General features: G+C 36.4%; 1 protein-coding gene across 2 annotated transcripts in view; it reads right to left on the minus strand.

Moving 5' to 3' along the window:
• MAP2 (microtubule associated protein 2) overlaps positions 1–19,954 on the minus strand; it is a 310,528-nt gene that overhangs the window by 261,546 nt on the left and 29,028 nt on the right. The gene's annotated exons all lie outside the window — the stretch shown is intronic.

The raw sequence follows: 19,954 nt of genomic DNA on the forward strand, positions 1-19,954 counted from the left end.
TGGCCTTCAACAGCTTTCTGACTCTAGTTTTCAGCTTGGTGTTTATATACCTTCAACAATCCTAAGGGACCCATTTTCTCCTTAATAAACCTAGTCACCAACTTAAATCCTTGGCTAACAGCCCAGACACACACTTGCTCTGAAGGCCATCAGTAACAATATCCCAGAGGGGCTCCAAATGAAAATTAAAAATCTATAGCTTCTATGTGAGATGATAGATATGTTAATCTGTTTCACTATTGTAATCATCTTTTATTTTTATGTATAGCATAGCATCATGTTGTAAACCTCATATGTACAAAATAAAATTGATTGTTTAAAAAATCAGTAGTTATATGATATGTAATTGTCAGCTGTTCATAACATATCTAGCATATTAACCCTTATGGAAAATCACTGTGATGAAGTGGTGGTGAAGAGAATAGCAAAATTGGCTGTGAAACTCCTTTTAACCATAAAATTTGATTTATTTATCTTTTCAACACGGCAGCAAAAGTACAGTATCTCATTTTCATGTCCTTATGTTAGGACTTTTTAAAGCTAGAAATTCCTACTAATAGAGACCAGGTTTATATATATTTGATCTTATCATTAAAATTTCTCCTTATTTGGCATTTTAAAACCTAATTTAACCTTTCATTCTCAAAGAAATACATTTTTAAGGTAATAACATATATCAAATAAGAGAAAATAAATATAAATAAAGTATTTGTAGAACATGTTCCCTCCTTTTTATTCTTTTATTAAGGGGAGGGTCGGGAACATGAGAAAAATCATTTAAGTACTAGGTTAAAAAGCTCCCACTGTTCTTAAAAACTTTTAGTAAATTAATTTTGAAATAATAGCTTTCTTTACCAAATTTACCTACAATTTTAGAACAGTTAATGGTCAAAACCCATTTAATATTCCTCCCTTACCATAGCAGCTCCTACTTTTGTTTAACAAGTCAATAACTAAATGCATGTCAGGCACCATGCTAGGCACTGGGGATATCATGGTGACCAAAACCAGTCGGTTTGGGAACCCAGTTCCCATTCTCAAAAGGCTTACAGTCTAGTAGAGAAGACAGGTATTAATAGGTTTAACATAATTAAAACCTGAAGTGAGTATTCTGAGGCAAAGGAACCTGAAGGAGTTTGAATAAGGATTCCCTTCCTGTGTAGGATGAGTCAGAATTAACCAGAAAGAGGGAGAGTGGGTGAGAATGTGAACTAGAAGAAAATGCATGTTGCCTTAGAAAAGAGAAACATGGTGTATTTGAGGTAAAATGTGGCAATGTGGAGAATGGTATAAGTGAGACTAGGAAAATAAGCAAGAATCATACCATGCAGAACCATGTCAGTTATGGAAAGATTTGTCTTTGTACCAGAAGACAAATGGGAAGCTACTAAAGACCTTTCAACAGGGACATGAATACTGATAAGTTTGTATTTTTCCAAAATTAGTCTACTCCAACATGGAGAACAAGTTGAAGGGCATGTTCAGGAGATACGGGAAAAACAGTAAGTCATTGTCAAAAGCAAGACTGTGTTTGTGTTCATTAGAGAAGATGAATGGGGAAAGATGACATGCAAGTGGTTTTTGCCCTCAAGAAGGTGTTCCCTTTCAGTATTTACTTTTGGAATCCAGATATATTAATGCAGAGAAGCTGGACTTGGGAGTTAGTATAGCCAAACCAAGCGCCCCAGATGACCTCAGAATTGAAAGCACACGGTGCAAGGGAGCTATGATGGAGACAGAACAACCAGGGGCAGTGGCTGCTAATGGAGGTGAGGTTGAGAAACTTTTGATGACAAAGCCCGGACATCTTTCTGATGAGATTTTACCCTTACCCAATGCAGTTCAGTGACATCACTTATTTTACAGGGGAAAAATACAGGAAAAAGTAGAAAAAAATATTTAATTATATATAATTATACATACATAAAAATATATATGTAATATATATGAGATATATATATTTTTTTTACTTAATTTCCTAAGTAAGGCAGAAGAGAAGTCCTTGAGGGGGGAGATGTATGTGTAATTACAGTATAGCACAAACTCAAACTGCTAAAGAAGACACGTTAATAATATGCTTGGCTAGATAAATACACAAGATCCCTTGCCATATGTAAAACCATTTCTTTCCCACTTTTAAAACAGTGCCAAGGGGCACTGTGCATGTACATGACAAGCTGTTTCTAATGATCATCTCCTGCACAACATTTGCCTTGCCCAAAGCACTGTTTGGATTTTCACTTCTTTCAATTACAAGGGTTTAAATTCAAACATGCTATACTAATTTTGAACATTGAAGATTTACTATATTAAACAAATATGGATGACTAAGTTCTGAAAGCAAACATATGTGTTTGATGCAGCAAACCATAATAAAACTGGTAGGTGGGCTGTTGAGAATGTAGACCTACAGAACAGAAACCAGTAGTTCTTGAGTATTTATTGTGAGCCACGCACTCTCACATTTACTATTTCACTTAACAGTCAATACTGGCCAGTGTGACAAGAATTATAACTTCAGTTTTGTAGGTTGATAAAATGGAGGTGCATCAAGTTGAAATAATTCTCTTAGAGAAACATAACTAGTAAGTGGCAATGCTAGAACTCAAATCCTAGTGTGTGTGGTTGAAAGACAAATTATTTTTATAACACCTAGCCTGCAAGAATGAACTACACTTGCTTAGATAATTCTTAGCCTGAGTAGGAACCAAGGCACTGACATTCCTATGGGTGTATGGAGGGATGTGTGTATGAGAGACAAAGACAGAAAGGCAGAGACGTTGACTGGCTGTGAAGGGAGGCTGCAGCAGGTGCAGAGGGAGAGTAAGAAAGGATAAAGGATGGAATGAGCATATCATTGCTTCTCTTCCTAACAAGATGGAGATGGAAAGAAGATAGAGCACATTAATCATTAACCAAAAAAAGTGGATTATGCATATACTTACTTGAGTATGGCACCCCAAAATGAAATTTTTGTGTTTTTAAAAAACAAAATACAAAAAAAAAGTTATATCAGAAATGTTTTAGAGAACTAAGCATATTTTGGCCCAGAGAAGAAGACTCACTGGAGGGCATGGAATCTGTCTTCGCAACCAGGAACAAACATCTTATGGAAGATAATGGAACATATTATATCTAGTTTAAGGGAAGAACTTACACAAATGAGTGAAAACTGCAGGACAAGCTATGGCCTGAGACTAAGAAGTTCCATCTAGCAATGAGAAAATGGGGTAAGCTGACTCAAGAGATAATGAGTTTCCTAATGGAGGAATTCAAATAAGGCCCAAATAAGCTCAGGTCATAAATCTGTTTAAAGAGGATTCACGCATTTAAAATTGAACAAGATGATTCCCCAAATCTCTTCTAACTCTCTGGTTCTTATTAATAAGATTTCATGACCTGGTTCAATTTCTGGCTCAGCCATAAACTTACAGTGTGGTCCTGATATATCATCTTGAATGTTATCCTGGAAGCTGGAAGTTAAGAGTCACAGAGAAATGTTCCCACATGTTGGTGGCCCCAGGCACTGGAGCAGTCCCATCAACATTACTTGGTTGCCCTGTGCCTCTGCCTCCTGCTTCCTCACCTACTAAGGGTAATATATATCCAGATCAAAGATATCCATATGGTTAAATTAGATGCAGTCTATAACACTCTTTCCAAAGGTACCATATCATTATCTGTTGGTGCAGTTTGCAAAAATATAAGAATCATGACTCATGTTGCTGAGTGTTGAAGTGACAAACTCTTGATAAACTGAATGTAAGGCTTTGTGTGCTTAAAGAAACACTAAACTGAAAAAATCCTCCATGAGACTTTTTAGTTTTCTAAAAACTGAAATTAGCCTACTCGGAGAGATGCGAAAAAATTAATGATCAGATAAAACTGGCCCAAATTTTAGAATAATTCTATTGAGAATGGACTAGTCAACTACCGAGATGAAAGTTGAATTTTTCAAGAATCAAGTGCCACCCCACCATGGGAAAATACAATGAAAAAAGCAAAAATCTCATTCTCAAATTAGGGCTGAGGGACTGAGCAGGCTTAGGTAAGACATGCATGCAAATAACATGACATAAAATGTGATCTCTGTCATAAGGTAAGTATAAACCAGTTGCTGCAGCCAATTCTTAATTATTTTATGTAATAACTTCTTGTAGCACTTCATATGAGCTAGGCATTGTTCCAAGTGCTTTATATTTAATATAATCCTCATACCAACCTACGAGACAGGTACCATTATTGTCCCTATTTTGCAAATGCAGCAACTGAGGCAAAGGGATGTTAAGAAACTGCACATGGTCTTACAGCTAGTAAGTGGTAGAGAAGAGAGATTGAGCCCTGGTGATCTGTCTGCAGAGTCCATGCTCTTATTCTCTTCATTTTCTTGCCTCTTCAATCTAGACAAGAAAGAGTAAACAATTCCTACTCCAAGGAGAAATGCCAAGAAATAAAATACTTTAGGAATAATGCATATATGAGATTTTACCTGGTAGAACAGAATCAAAATGGTAATACAGAGAAGGAGTAGCATAACAAAGGGATGATGAGAAGAATGTAAGGGGAAAGAGTATGTGAGAAATGGTGAGATCATTCCAGGCTGGCCAGAGATTCAGGGCCATGAATGGGAGTAGCAGGAAGAGACAAATCTAAAAAAGTATATTTTAAGTAGCGCTCATTGGTATGTTGTTGGAAGCTGAAATTTATATTTTAAGAATTGGGTAGACATCAGAAATGATTAATCAGGAGAGTGATAGGACAGAAGATGGAATTTGGAAAGCATCTTCTGGTGGTATATTATGTAGGACAAAATGACAGGGGTAGAAACTGAACAGAAACACCCCAGGAAAAAGGTCGTTGCAATTAATTTAATAAGGGACAGAAGGCCTGAATAAGTGAGGTGGAAATAAAGTCCAAAAGAAGACACAGCAAAGGTAATAAGTGACACAATTTGTACAAATTAAATGTGGGGGTGAGAGAAAGCTTTTGCTCTGTCAATTAGAGTCTGGGTGGCTGCATGGGTATGAAGTGTTCTCCTTAAAAATAAGGAAAACTTGGCAAGACGGAGAAGGTGTGGAAGAGGTGACAAGTTTTGACTGGGACATACTGAGCTTAATGTAGCAGTGGAACACTCAAGAGAAAATGCCACTGGGCAACTGGAAATGTTAGTAAGGAACATGGCAGAGGGGATAGTGAGGAAAGACAGAAATTCAAGTCTTCAGTCCCTCTCATCCAGTGAGAACCAGGTAGCTCTTCTATTTTGAAAGTGGCGGCCTGGAGCCGTGGCTCATGCGGAGGCAGAGGTGGTGGATCACGAGGTCAGGAGATAGAGACCATCCTGGCTAACACGGTGAAACTCCATCTCTACTAAAAGATACAAAAAATTAGCCGGACGTGGTGGCGGGTACCTGTAGTCCTAGCTACTCGGGAGGCAGAGCTTGCAGTGAGCCGAGATCACGCCACTGCACTCCAGACTGGGAGAGAGAGCGAGACTCCGTCTCAAAAAAGAACGAACGAACGAACGAACGAACGAACGAAAGAAAAGAAAGAAAGAAAGAAAGAAAGAAAGAAAGAAAGAAAGAAAGAAAGAAAGAAAGAAGAAAGAAAGAAAGAAAGAGTCAAGAATTCGATCTTCTACTGTTTTCTTAGCTTTCTGCCATGATATTAGACAAACTCCACAATTTGTTTTCAATTCCTCTATTTATGAAACAAATGTATTCCCTATCTTTAAGTGTTTTCATGCAGAAAGAAATATGCAGCATTTAGATCATGGAATCACTCAGACCAAGCTAGCTTAAATCTTTGCTCCACTATCTCTTAATTAAGTTGCCATCCAAAGTTCTACTTTCTTTGTGTGAAAAATGGGTATTATTGCCATCATATGATTATGTAAAGTACTTGGTACCTAGTAGGTCCTTGATAAATGTAGCTATTTATTGGATATTTAATGTGATCCAGCCACTTTATTTGCTTAACCTACAACCCGATAAAGAAGATACTACTATTAGTCCTTTTTACAGATAAGAAAACTAAGTCTTAGAGAGGCAAGTAAACTTCCCAATATCTATTTCCAAATGTCATTTTAGGGAAAAATCAGTCTAGAAAAAGTATTCAGGATGGATTAGAGCTACTTTTATTGAAGGAATGTGGTAAGTGTAGACAGTTATTTGTAGGGAGTCTTTTAATCAAAAGCTAATACTAGAGATTCCATTTTCTTAGGTGATAAATGTAGGCATTAATAGCTGATAAAATCAAATTCTACTCTGTAAGAAACTGAGACAAACCTACAGTTTATGATTCTTTGGACTAAATAATCATTTCTTTAGTAGTGTCTTGGGACTTTAACACAAACCAGCCTGCTAAATGTTTGATCATACTTGAAGTCATAATTCAATGATAGCTTTGGGTCATTTGGTAAGGAAATATTCTTCATAGCCCAGAACAAATTTCAGCATTTCGGATTCTTTGGACTCCTTGTGCAACAGTCTTAACTAAGGTGAAACCTGAGGAAGATCTGGGCCTTGATCTTTTAGAGGCTTGGCTTCACCATCACAGTGCTTTTGGAAAATGAAGCACAGCCCATTGATATATCCATTAAAAAAATTACACCTCTGCACAACTAGAAGAGGCGAAGGGAAATCTCTCAAGAACTAACATGTGTTTTAGACCTAAGGGTGTTTGCTAACCAAATTATCATTTAAACTGCTATGGAGGCTATAAATTATAGTGTAGTGAACAAATATAAGAAAATGAAAAATAAGTTAAATGCCAAGTGGTTACATCCTAAAATGGAGAAAGTATTATTGTTCTTTGTAATAACTTAGACTATTGAAATGGAAACAATTTTAAAACCCAGGTTTACTTTTCAACATGTTCTCACTCTATATAGTCATGAAATTAACTCAGAATTTTTAGAGAAAGTAGACTAGAAATTTATTTTCCAGTTTTCATGCAATACCATATTTTGTGTGTCCTCCTCTTACAATGATAGAAACTAGAAAAGTTATATGCAATTATTTTGCCTTTTAAAATGTGAAAATATATTTATAGCAAATGATATATTACTCACTCCAATGATAGATTACTCATGCACATTTTTTATTCTATTTTGAATGTGCCTTGACTGATTTAGTTTATTTTTCTTTTACTTATTTTTAAGACAAAAGTATTTCCGGAACTATGTCATTTATATTATTTTCCTAAAGAAAATAAAATAATCTCTCAGGCAATTTTTTTTAAAACCTTAGTCCTAACCATAAAAATCTAATTATAAAAGGAAAGGGACTGGATTAAATCTTCCCTAAGTCTCCTTCCAGCTCTATGATTTTATTAATCCATGACCTTTGGAAAAAACTAAAATGCCCAACACCGGGGGAATGGTCATAGTCTATTCCTATAATACGATGCATGCAGCATTGAAAAGAAAGCTTATTATATTACATGAGAAGGGTGGGATACAGAATGGTATATATTTACACACACAATTATAATTATCTGAATGTGTGAGTATACCTATATACACATACACATATACATACGCAGCAGTATAATTACACCAACAATAAAAAGAACACTTTTTAAGAAAGATGTTACGAGATGATTTCAGTTTTGAGGGAATACAGGCAATTTTAATTAATGTCATTGTATTTTCAAAACTATATTAGTTGTCTTTAATGACCTTATAATATAACTAGGTATTTTTAAAATCCATTCTTTGTAACCTTTAGTAGAAGTTGATTTTTTTTCTAACCTAAGCAATTTTATTATTAATATGTTACTGATAAATACAGTATAATTAATTGAATGCTGGACTGGAATCAGCCAATCATGTACAGTTTAATATCTGTAGAGTAATATCACTGTTTTCCAGCTTCATTCTTTCAGGAAAACAGAAACAATGTCACCTTCAAGCGTCCTCAAACTCTCCCACACCAAACAGCAAATATTGCCTAATAATGTTACAAAAATGGGCCTGACTGCAATATGTATTCTTCATTAAGTAGTATAATTTGAATAAATCTAAATTATTTCATTGACATTACTTTAATCACATGTAGAGATTTTTATCAAACTAATTCAAGAGTTGGAAATAGATGGTTGTGAGTTCCTAATATAATCGATATTGTTTTCAAAGTACCTGTGCTAATTCCTCCAAAAAAAAGACTAACATTGAAACTATGTCCACAAGGACAAGCTAATTTTTCTTTATACTAACATATAATCATCTATTTTAGTGAACCATTTCAATCATTCAAAGCATTTGGGATGGCATAGAGCACAGTCTGAAATTTTGGACTTGTTACGGCAAACAGATCTGTTCATGAAGAAAAATAATACAGTAATACAGCTAATTTTCCCCAGTCATCCATTAGTCATTCCTAAACTCTGTGATCTGAACACCTACATTTGTCATGTTTATAATTAGATGTCTCAGAATGAGGGAGATGTCTGTATGTCAAAAACTATATAAACCACTCTAAATCTAGCGACTGAGAGCTAGTTTAAAAGGCAATCCCTACACCAACAATTTCCCTTACTTTGCTGAATCTACAGTCTCTAATTTGACTCAGGCAAATAATAGTATTTTACCAACATTCAAACTTTCAACAAAGAGGCATCTACAAAGATAAAAAAGAAAATGGGACTAGACAACTACCATAGATTATTTCAATGATTTCTTTTAGAAACAGTTAAAATGTTATAACTCAGGTTTTACCCTTTTATCCTGGGCAATTTAGGTTAGATTCCAGTTTCCTCATATGTGAAATATGGGCAGTGAATTTCAGTGCATACATTTTTATGATTTCTCTTTGTAAATGTATTATGATTATATCTCATTGGTATATATAAGAATTATAATTACTAACTAACAAGCATGCCTTGATTTCAACTTTTACAAATTCACAAGGAAAGAATATGTTGAAAGCTGCTTCCTCCCCAGAGAGAGAGACCAAAAAAAGAAGAAAAACATTCTCAGGCCTCTAGCGGCAGAAGTCAGACCTTACCTAAAAGCAGACCAGAAAGCACTGCAGGGACGCTTCTCCAAAGGAACACTTTCGTGAGACAAGTTAAGAAATGGTAAGAAGTTGACTTTTATAGTTTTGTATGAAATAAAACAAATTAGAAATAGCATGAGTTATCAGAACAAATTTTAAAAGACCATATTATTAATTAAAGAACAAATATGAGGTGGTTAGAGCAAGCTTATAATTGTAGAATGATACTATAAGGACTCAGTATAGAAACAATTTTTGCCATTTTTTCCTCCATCTCTTCCTGCCTTTTCTCATCTCAACATTTAACAAATAACCACATGAGATAGATTCTGAGGATCCATAAATAAAAGACACACTCATGTCTTCAAGTTGTTCATGCATATGCGTGTGCACGTATTTGTGTGTACGTGTGTGTGTGTGTACATTTGCTGGGAGCTGACAGAAGAGCAGGCATACAAACAGATAATTACACAAAAATCCCTTTTCATTTAAAGAGGTTGGGCTCCCAAAAGCCACTATTATAAGATTATTTACAACTGAAAATCTTAAAACTAAGTGGAGAACATTGTAATTTAAATAATGTCTTTGCAATATATTTATTTACTAAACCCAAGCAATCAAAAACATAACTCTAACCAAATACTAAATCAATTATATCCTATGCATCTTAAACTAGTCATAATTAGATTAGTTTAATAGCTAATTACTGCTACCAAAATAGCAATAATTGGTAAAAGATTTGTGGAAGAGAACATCCAAAGTAAAAGCATGGCGTGGTCTTCTAATTGGTCAATGCTTTTCAGTTGCATGACTAGAGACTGACTTTTTTTTTTTTGTCTCTTGGATCCCAGCTCCTAGGTTCTATTGAGCTCTCAGAGATACAAAGTAGTGTGCATGCCTGAAAAGGTTTGTGGTTGCCTATAAATAACCTAATTGGAATAACTAAGTATTTTTCAAACCTCTGGTCCAATATTTTTAGGTCCATGGCATTAAGTCTTCTTGTGATAAATCCATGACAAAGTCACTGTCCTTTTTACACATGGCTCACTTTTCAAGGATACCACTGGAGTGCAGTTCTGAAACCTGTTTTTACCTCCTTTATTTTTCCTGATCTTGCCCAATAAGGCCTAATTGAAAAGTCCAACCATCTGCCATCCATTTTATTTCTCTTTTTCATATTCAAACACCAATTTCCCCTTTTCTCCCAACATTTATTCTCAAAAAGAAAACTGGAACAAAATGTTTCATAGTTGTCAAAAATTGAATTGAAATAACACTAATATATTTTACCAGATTTTTTTATAAAGCAGCTCAAGGTAGGAGAGGAATTAAAATACAGTTTTGATACATGTGATGACTCATAAAATAAGCATGAGGTACTACTGAGACCCTTAGACGCTAAAGGCACCTAAACCAGAGAGTAAAGGCCTGGGAAAGTTTTCTGCCAGACTATATCTGGATTAAATTTCATGGATTAGAAAAAAATCAGAAGAAAAAGGGAAATTCAGAGGAATATCATGTGTAAGAGTACTGAGATGAATGAGAATACAACAGACCAGAACAGTGGCAAAAGAAGAGGCTGAAATATTGGAAGATTAGAGATAAAAGAAACAAACAACAAAAACAATTAATTCATCCCAACACTTTAGAAAGCCGAGGCGGGTGGATCACCTGAGGTCAGGGGTTCAAGACTAGCCTGACCAACATGGAGAAACCCCATCTCTACTAAAAATACAAAAATTAGCCAGACGTGGTGGCGCATGCCTATAATCCCAGCTATTCAGGAGGCTGAGGCAGGAGAATCACTTGAACCCAGGAGGCAGAGGTTGCGGTGAGCTGAGATTGCGCCATTGCACTCCAGTCTGGGCAACAAGAGTGAAACTCCATCCCAAAAAAAGAAAAAAAAAAAGAATCTATTAAACTACAAATTTTAAACAGGAATTATTTAAAGCCACGCTATGCAGTCAAACTTTCTGCAATGATCCAATATAAAATTATGTGAAACCATACTGTCTAGCATGGTTGCCACTAGCCACATGTGTCTCTGGAGCACTTGAAATGAATGCAGCGCAATTGAGTAACTAAATTTCAAATCTTATTACATTTATTTAATTCAAATGCAAATGGTCATGTAGTTAATTTTGGAGAGCACAGATTTTTAAACAAATGCTTTATTTTTAATTTGAACCACTGTGAATAGTTTTATGGTAGTAATAATTAAGTTTACTTAATAATCAGGATTTCTGGAGTATTTAATGAGATTTTTATTTTTACTTTTCAGTGAAACAAGTTAATATCTTCAAAGTTTCCATTTTTTGGCTGGGCACAGTGGCTTACTACTTTAATAATCCCAGCCCTTTGGGAGGCTGAAGTAGGTGGATCACTTGAGGCCAGGAGTTCAAGACCAACCTGGCCAACATGATGAAGACCTGTCTCTACAAAAAATACAAAAATTAGCTGGGTGTGGTGGCACGCACCTGTAAATTAGCTGGGTGTGGTGGTGTGTGCCTGTAATCCCAGCTACTCAGGAGGCTGAGGCAGGAGAATCACTTGACCCCGGGAGGCAGAGGTTGCAGTGAGCCAAGATCATGCCACTGTACTCCAGCCTGGGAGACAGAGTGAGACTCTGTCTCAAAAAAACAACAAAGAAGTTTCCATTTTTAAATTACCCACAAAGTAAGATTCTACTTACCACAAACAGGAGAAAGAGAAAATTTGTTATAAATTAGTTAAAAGATGAAAAAAGAGAGAAAAAATTAAAGAGAAAGGAAGGAAGGGCAGGGAAGGGGAGGGGAGGGGAAGGGAGGGGATGGGGAGAGGGGGGGAGGGGAGGGAAAGAGAAGGGCAGGAAGGAAAGAAAAGCAAAGGAAAGGGAAAGGGAAAGGGAAAGGGAAGATCATTTCTCCTAGTTCTCCCATATCCCAATTACTAAGGGATTTTTTTCTCTTTCAGCTCTAAGGCACCTGAGTCACTAAATTTATTGCACTGCAATGATTTTCTAGGGCCAATGTCTACCTTATGAAACCAATATCCATGCCCCAAATAACAAGTTTGTTCTTTTTAAAACCACCTATGTTGTTTTCCTCTGAATAGGCATAGCTGACATAGACCGCCATTGTAAACACGGTTAGTCAGATATTAGTAATCTTCATACATTATGACAGCCAATTTCTTCATCTATTTTATATACTTCTTACTTCATGAAAATGATAATTCCAGAATTTATTGAGGAAAGTATGTCCACATGCACACACACAATGAAGTGTCACATTTGTACTCACAAATTAAAATAGGTTTGTAAAAACTGAATTATAATTTCTAAACAGAATAATTTATGTGCTGAGTTGAAAAATTTTACTCCACTTAGTTGAATCTCCAAGTATTTGTTTTGTAAAGGAGGTTGGACTCATAGAATATCAGTTAATCTAGCAATAGGCCTTATTTGCTCATCAGAGGTTGTGGTTGATGGGCAAGAAAGACAAGGAAAGGGGCTAAGAGTTGGAGAGACTCTCCATGGTCCTGGGAGGGTTTCAAGTACTAAGAGTAGAAGCTCCATGGAATAGTCAAACATGATGGGTCCAAGACCTACAGGATATCTAGCACAGTCCTGCAGGCATGAGGACTAGGGCCTGCAATTCCCAAACTGCTACTAATCAAAAAAACGCATGGTGGCCTGGTAGGCAGTGCACATCAGAGAGATTTGCCAATGAATCTCAGTAATGTGATTGTTCTCTAAGGCAGTAGAAAAGCACCTCAGATGGAAGAGTCCCGGGAGTGTTTCATAGAGTGCTAGAATAGAAATCAGGACAAAAGAATTACAGTAGAAACCCACATATGAGAGCTAGACACCAAGATCTGAATCTGCCTGGAGGGCAGAACAGGATGATGCACTGCTGAGACAGACTTGTGAGTTGTGTTCCTGGATCTTTAACTTTAGGCCAGGCTTCGTCTTGAATATTAGGAAAGGGGTAGATTTTAAGGGAGCATCTAGTGGTCCCAGTTATGGAGAAAAAGTGAGTTCCAGAGGAAAATAATAATAATCATGATAGCTAGCATTGGACGAGCACTTAGGATGTGCCAGGCACTGTTCTAGGACTTTCCATGTCTCACTTCATTGACTCACTACTCAACCTCAAAACTATATGATTGGTATTATCTCCATTTTATAGATAAGAAAACAGAGTCATGAGATGTTAAATACCCAAGGTTAGAGCTAATAAAGAGTGGAGCCATAATTTAAACACAAACAGTTGGACTGCATAACTCATTCTCTTAATTAGTACCCCATATATACTGGGCATGAAAGGGCCAGAATACTAGGGAAAAAATTAAAATGTCTTACAGAGGTAAAATGAATTTCACAAATAGCAATAGCTTGATCTATATGTCCCTATCATTCAACTTTGTTCGATGATTATTTGTCAGATAACATTACCTTTCTAAGCACTTTACATGTATTAAAAATCATACGATCTTCTCAACAGCCCTATGAGCTACATATATGTATCATCTCTGCTTGACATATGAAAAGACTACGGTATAGAGAGCTTAGAGCACTTACACAAAGTTACTCCAGAACATATGCTCTTAACCAGTATCCTTCACTGCTTCTCAGGCAGGTGGAGGGAGCACTGTATGCCTCAAACACCTCTATGGGACTTCTGATGGGCAGGAGGCAGCCTGTGTGATTCAGGTTTGGAAATACTGAGCTCTACCCATATGAATTATTATTGTGATTAGAGGTAAACAACACAGATGCTGGAGAAAATCCAAAATATCTTAACATTTCCTAAACTCCCAGTTGCTTTATTATTCAAATACAGTGACCATCCCCTTTAGCCAATTTCAACTATTTCTCAATGGGCAGCCTGACCTCTTACTGTGAATGAGTTCTAGTTACTTAATTACTTTGCATGGACCATATTTTGGTTGGCGTTAATCTTAATCTCAGTTTTCCCATTTCCTTTGCTCTCGATATTATTTCTACCTCCATGTCCCTATCCCTAGAACAGTTCCTTTCTGAAAAGTTTTAGTTACAGAGGGTATAGTTGGAATGCAACCACTCATACAATAGTGGTATAACTATCCAGTCTTTGAGTTGTTAGGAAGGAGGTAATTTCCCTCCAGACCCTCTGTGTTGCTTCCTCTATTTACGTTCTTCTGTGACTCCAAACAGTGTGATGAAGACTTTACTAACAGGTGGTTTCTCACTGGGGAACCTCCTGTTCTGGGAGTCTAGCCAAGCCTTTTACAATGATTCTACTTTATTAAATGGGATTTCTGGCATTTTAGCAGCAGAGAGTTCTGCCAAAGTGAAAAAAAAATTACCTACTTATTTGTATTATTATCCCAATGCTCAGGACACACTAATAATCAATACTGGAAACATAGTGCAGCCTTTTAAAATTTAACAAAAAAAAAATTTGGCAGTCCCAATAAAATCAAGATAAAAACACACTGTGGAGATATCTTCCTTTACAGCTGCAATTCATTTGAGTGGTTGAGAAGGGCAGTAGCATATTGTGGCCCATGGTTTGTGGTTCACTTTGGACCATCCTAACTTAAGAAGGAAAGGCAAAGATGGCAATGCAACTCAGGTATCTACACTAATAGGACACAACTTGGGCTAATTCCCCATCTCCATGTCCCTACCTCTAGAACACTTCTCAGGTATCCTCCCATTTTCAGAGAACTTTCATGTGATGCATAGAGTTTAGTCATTCTAACAATCCTATGAAGTACATATAGTGGATATCCCTGTCCTCTTGTAATGGATGAGGAATTTGATGCTCAGAGAGAATAAGCTACATATTCAGGTCACAGAACTCATAAGAGTTGCAGTCCAGAGCTTCATTATATGACCACCAATTGAATATTCTTTCTACTATACCAAAGTATCCCATTCACTCAAAAAATCTAAACTGAATGAACTTCCTTAGGCCTCCATTTTTGTACTGTATCATTCCTGCTTCCAAAAATGGGCAATAACATAGGATGCAATTGTGCATGTATGCAGTCATTTTCTAGTGGCTAGTTCACTGCTCCCCAGATAAGATACATAGGTCAACAGGTACCTCTCCAGACTAGGTGGTAGGTAATTTAGGAAGATTTTACCGGACTCAGTGAAAGTGCAGAAAAGACGAGCCAATACCCATGCGAAAGCTCATCTGGGTAGCTGCCATAGCCAGACCATTCATGCCCTTCACGATTCTTAATATCTTCATCTGTAAAACCAAGAAAGGAATAACTACCACCTCAAAACAGGTTGTAATGTTCAATGAAATAATGGTATTGAAACACATTTTATACAGTAAAACACTAACTAAATATTAACTGTGATTAAAATGATTACCTATAAGTGGAATGGGGTTCTCCTTAAAGTGATCCACCTGATTTCTTTTGATCTGTGCGTGTGTGTGTGTGTGTACATGTGTGTGTGTTGGAAGAAGTGGGCCACCAATTTACTTCCCTAAGATTCCTACAATGACAACAATTTATCTATAACAAAGACTATGACACAAAGATGAAGATTGTTCTTTATCCCAACTCCCAATTTTTGAATGTGACTTACGTGGAGTTTGCAGTTTATAACATGCTATTGTGAGCTAAGTGTTTCACATGAGGAAGGCACATTGTTTCATAGGCTAATGTCCGACCTAAGGAAATAAGCAGGTAACTTGTGGCCTCTACTTGTTAACATGTGATCACAGTGAACAACAATGACCACAACACTTCCTCTTTGAGGGATCAAGGAAAAGTGCAATAAACAGAACAGAGAAAGTAGAGCTACTCCTAGTCTGTCACTGGCTCTTTTCTTCCTCCCTTCCACATGGCCTATATGTCTCGGTATCTTTGCAGGCTTTCCCTAAATCACAGACACAGACCCAGTTTGCAGCCTTTGTGCTTCCACCATTCTTTCTCATATTTAACATAGATTCACTAGGACCCACACTGGTTTCAGAGCTACAAGCCTGAGTAGTAAAATGATGGTTTTTCATTATACCACAAGTGAGGTACATTACCTTAAACTGGTTGCTTCATTCCCTGGGCCTCAGTTCTCCCATTAGTAAAATGAAGGTCTAGAACAGTGACATCTAAAGTTCCCCCCAAGACCTGATATTTTTAATACTATAAGCAGAAAACCAATCCTCTTGGTTTGAGATTACAACTGCTAAGGATGCACTGGAAGATCTTATAAATCCTTTCAGATTCTTGAAAGTGAGAGGATTCATCATTTAGCACCTTGGATATACCTTACTACATGATAAAGTTCATTTAAAAAATTACTCGAAGGCACAAGTGTGACAAGATGCCAGGGAGTATGAGTGATAGTCACTTCTTTTTATACTGCTTTAGATCAAAGACGCAGAGGTTTTGACCTTGGGTCCTAAGCAGTTGTCAATAAAACTGGGGTACATTCTGAGGATTACATGAAATAGTGTAGATATCATGCTTAATAATATGCCTGGCACTTAGAAAACCCAAAAAACCATTCACGGTAACGGTGGTAGTAGTAGTGGTAGAATGGTAGTACTCGCAAGGATAATGTGGGTCAGTAAGGTGTAGAGCCAAGTGAATAATTAATACCTTAAGAATGAGAATCCAGTTATTCTAAATCACCACAAGCAAGACATCCATTCCTCAGGACCAGGATTACAAGCTGGATTTTTAAAACATTACTAGAAACTTTAAAAAATATATTTCTATGTCAGAGACATCCAGCTCTACGTATATTAAGAATATGAAGCTGTGATTTTTATTAATGCTCTGCATTTTATACAAGTACTTCATGCTAATAATTTTTGAACTGTGTTAGGAAATCTTCCTAAAGATGCATCCATATTTTGAACATTTGAGGATCATTACAAGGAATGATAAATATGAAACAATAGTACACTTTCACCTTTCACTCTGGTTATCATGGGTAGAGGCCAGCTTTGACATAACAGCACAGAGCTGGAACAATTTCAGAGATGAAACCACTTGTTAATCTATTATATTTAATGTGCCTTTAAAATGTGATTGTTCATAAAGACAAAATAAGATCACAAAATAAAATTCTAACTTTACTACTTACTATCTGTGTGACCTTGGATAGATTATCCATCATCTCCTCATGTCAGTTTCTTCATTTGTAAAATAAGGTTGATAATGGTACCTACTTAATAAGATTGTTATGAGGAAAACACTAGGGACTAAATTATGTCCCCACAAGGTTTTTATGTTGGAGACCTAACCCCCATTGTGATGGTATTTGGAGATGGGGCCTTTGGGAGGTAATTAGGTTTAGATGAGGTTAATGGGGGTGAGGTCCTCATGATGTGATTAGAGCCCTTATAAGAAGAGACCAGAGAGCTTGCTCTTCCCCTTTCTCCACCATGTGGAGACACAGCAAGAAGACAGCTGTCTGCAGTCCAGGAAGACAGCATTTACCAGGAACTAAATCTGCTGGCACCTTGTTATTGGACTTTCTAGACTCCAGAACTGTGAGAAATAAATGTCTGTTGTTTAAGACGTACAATCTATGGTATTTTGTTATGGCAGCTGAAGCCGACTAAGACAGAGTAAATTATTACACACACACAGACACACACGGAAGAGTGCAATGCACATGTTTAACCCTTAGTCTAGTACACAAATATTTGTTATCATATATTTACATAATAATGCAACTACATATGATTATGTATTCTATATTTTAAAAGACTCTTTTAGTTTCCTATGCAATGGAATTTATTAAGATATTCAGTATTCAGGACAGGCGCAGTGGCTCATGCCTGTAATCCCAGCACTTTGAGAGGCTGAGGCGGGTGGATTACTTGAGGTCAGGAGTTCGTGACCAGCCTGGTCAACATGGTGAAACCCCGTCTCTACTAAAAAATACAAAAACTAGCCAGGCATGATGGTGGGTGCCTATAATCCCAGCTACTGGGAAGGTTGAGGGAGGGAGAATTGCTTGAACTCGGGAGGCAGAGGTTGCCATGAGCAGAGATTGTGCCACTGCACTCCAGCCTGGGTGACAGAGAGAGATTTCATCTCTCTCTTTATATATTCAATATTCAGTGAATACATTGATGATTTCCTAACATATTAGCTTTGGTTGAACAATCCTGCCTTACACCAGAAAGAATAATATAAGATTCCTTTTTTCTTATTTTAGAATTGAACTTTTTCACTCTCTCCTGGGCTGAGCTAACTGCATTAAAATTTGTCCTCTATTTTTTTTCAGTCCAGTAGAAAGATTATCGTATAGTGCCATCTGTGTACCCTAATCATGTCCACATTAAGATAGCTCATGTGAGAAATATCACTTTTCCTGACATGATACTCCATCTATGTAAAGAAAGAATAGGGAATCCTTCGTTTTAAAAAAATAATTTATCAATAAAAAATTCCAAACAAGAATTTTAGTTACTAAGAGAATATTATGTAATTTTTTTATTTGGAAGGATAAAATGGGCACATATAAATGCTTGGGATGATGTAGGCTTTAATTTTTAGAAAAAAATATAAACAGTGACAGTCATAGGTGTATATATATATGTGTGTGTGTGTAATCTTAATCCTCTTCCAGCCCTTTTAAGTTGTTATGTTGCATCGTTGTGTATTAAAACTGTACATTCCAATCTTAAAGTACTTTGATATTAAGTGGGTAGAATCTGATATTTTATTTCTTAAGTGGGGAAAAAAGCTTTCTTTTTAACACATGAAATTCAACTTACGTAGGAATGAATTTGCCAGGCAAAATGCCAAACTATTACTATCACGGCCAGTTTGTCATTAATTTCTTAAACAAAGAAAATACAAGATAGATGATGGCTGATTATGCACCATTAAAGCAGAGAATATCCAGGGGTTCAGATAGCTCATCAAAGGAACAACAACATCTCTACAATTATTTTGTCATCCTGAGATGGAATAACAGGGTATTAATCACAAAGACCATAAGGCACACTTCCACTCTGTATGAATTATGTTTTCATATAAGCCACAGAAATCACTTTTTGGCTACCCTACATTTAAAATATAGACATGCAGGAGAAAACAGAAAGAGAAAGAAATACAATTGCAGGACTGAAATATAAGAACTTTGAGCAAAAACTAAAGATTAAGGCTAAATAGTTCCAATTTCTTTTACAAAGAAGAATAAAAAAATTGATAGGTATAAATTATTTATATATATAAAAGATCAATAGTGTTATAGAGACAACTGTGACCAACTAAGTGTGTCCCTTTAATTGTTAAATAAAAGAATGCTGTAAGATTGCAGCAAAGGTGTTAAGTTAAGAATTTACAAACAGTCCCCTCTACTTCTCTCCATGTTTAAGGCTGCATAAAGAACCGTCGGCTGGTACTGAGGTATGTATGCAGGCTAAAAACTGAAGGGAAGAGAAGCATTATAAGAGATGGGACTGTATACTAGAGGTATCAAATATATTGCTATCCAGAGTACTAAAAGCTGGATCCATCCTTTAATATGGTTTTATTCTAATACAATTGATGAAGTTTCATTCAAAAAATGCACTTCGTTAGCACTGTCATTATCAGAGGCAAAAAGAAAATGGGATGCCTAGGGATATCATATGCCTCAGGATACCTTAAAGGGGTACTAAAATGCCATGATGATTTTTTTCTAGGTATGTGAAAAAATGCAAAATGTATTCAGAGATGTTTTGATGAAAGGAACTGATCTATATTTAACAGGAAAGAGGAGAGTTTCTGATAGAATGTCTTTCTAGAGAGATGGACCTGCCAGGGGACTGGATGAAAGTGGGTTTTACATCCTTGAAGGAGCTGCTGAAACCAAATAGCTCCTAGAAATAGGTCTTTAGTATTTGCATATAGGTCAATGCTCTCCCTTAGTCTGTCTACTTGTAGAGATCACAGATGCATCTCCAAAGGAGAAAAATACCTAGACTGTCACTTCATACCCTTTCACACTCCTAACCTCAAAGAAA

Source organism: Macaca thibetana, chromosome 12 (genome assembly GCF_024542745.1).
Source record: "Macaca thibetana thibetana isolate TM-01 chromosome 12, ASM2454274v1, whole genome shotgun sequence".
Taxonomy (NCBI): Eukaryota; Metazoa; Chordata; class Mammalia; order Primates; family Cercopithecidae; genus Macaca; species Macaca thibetana.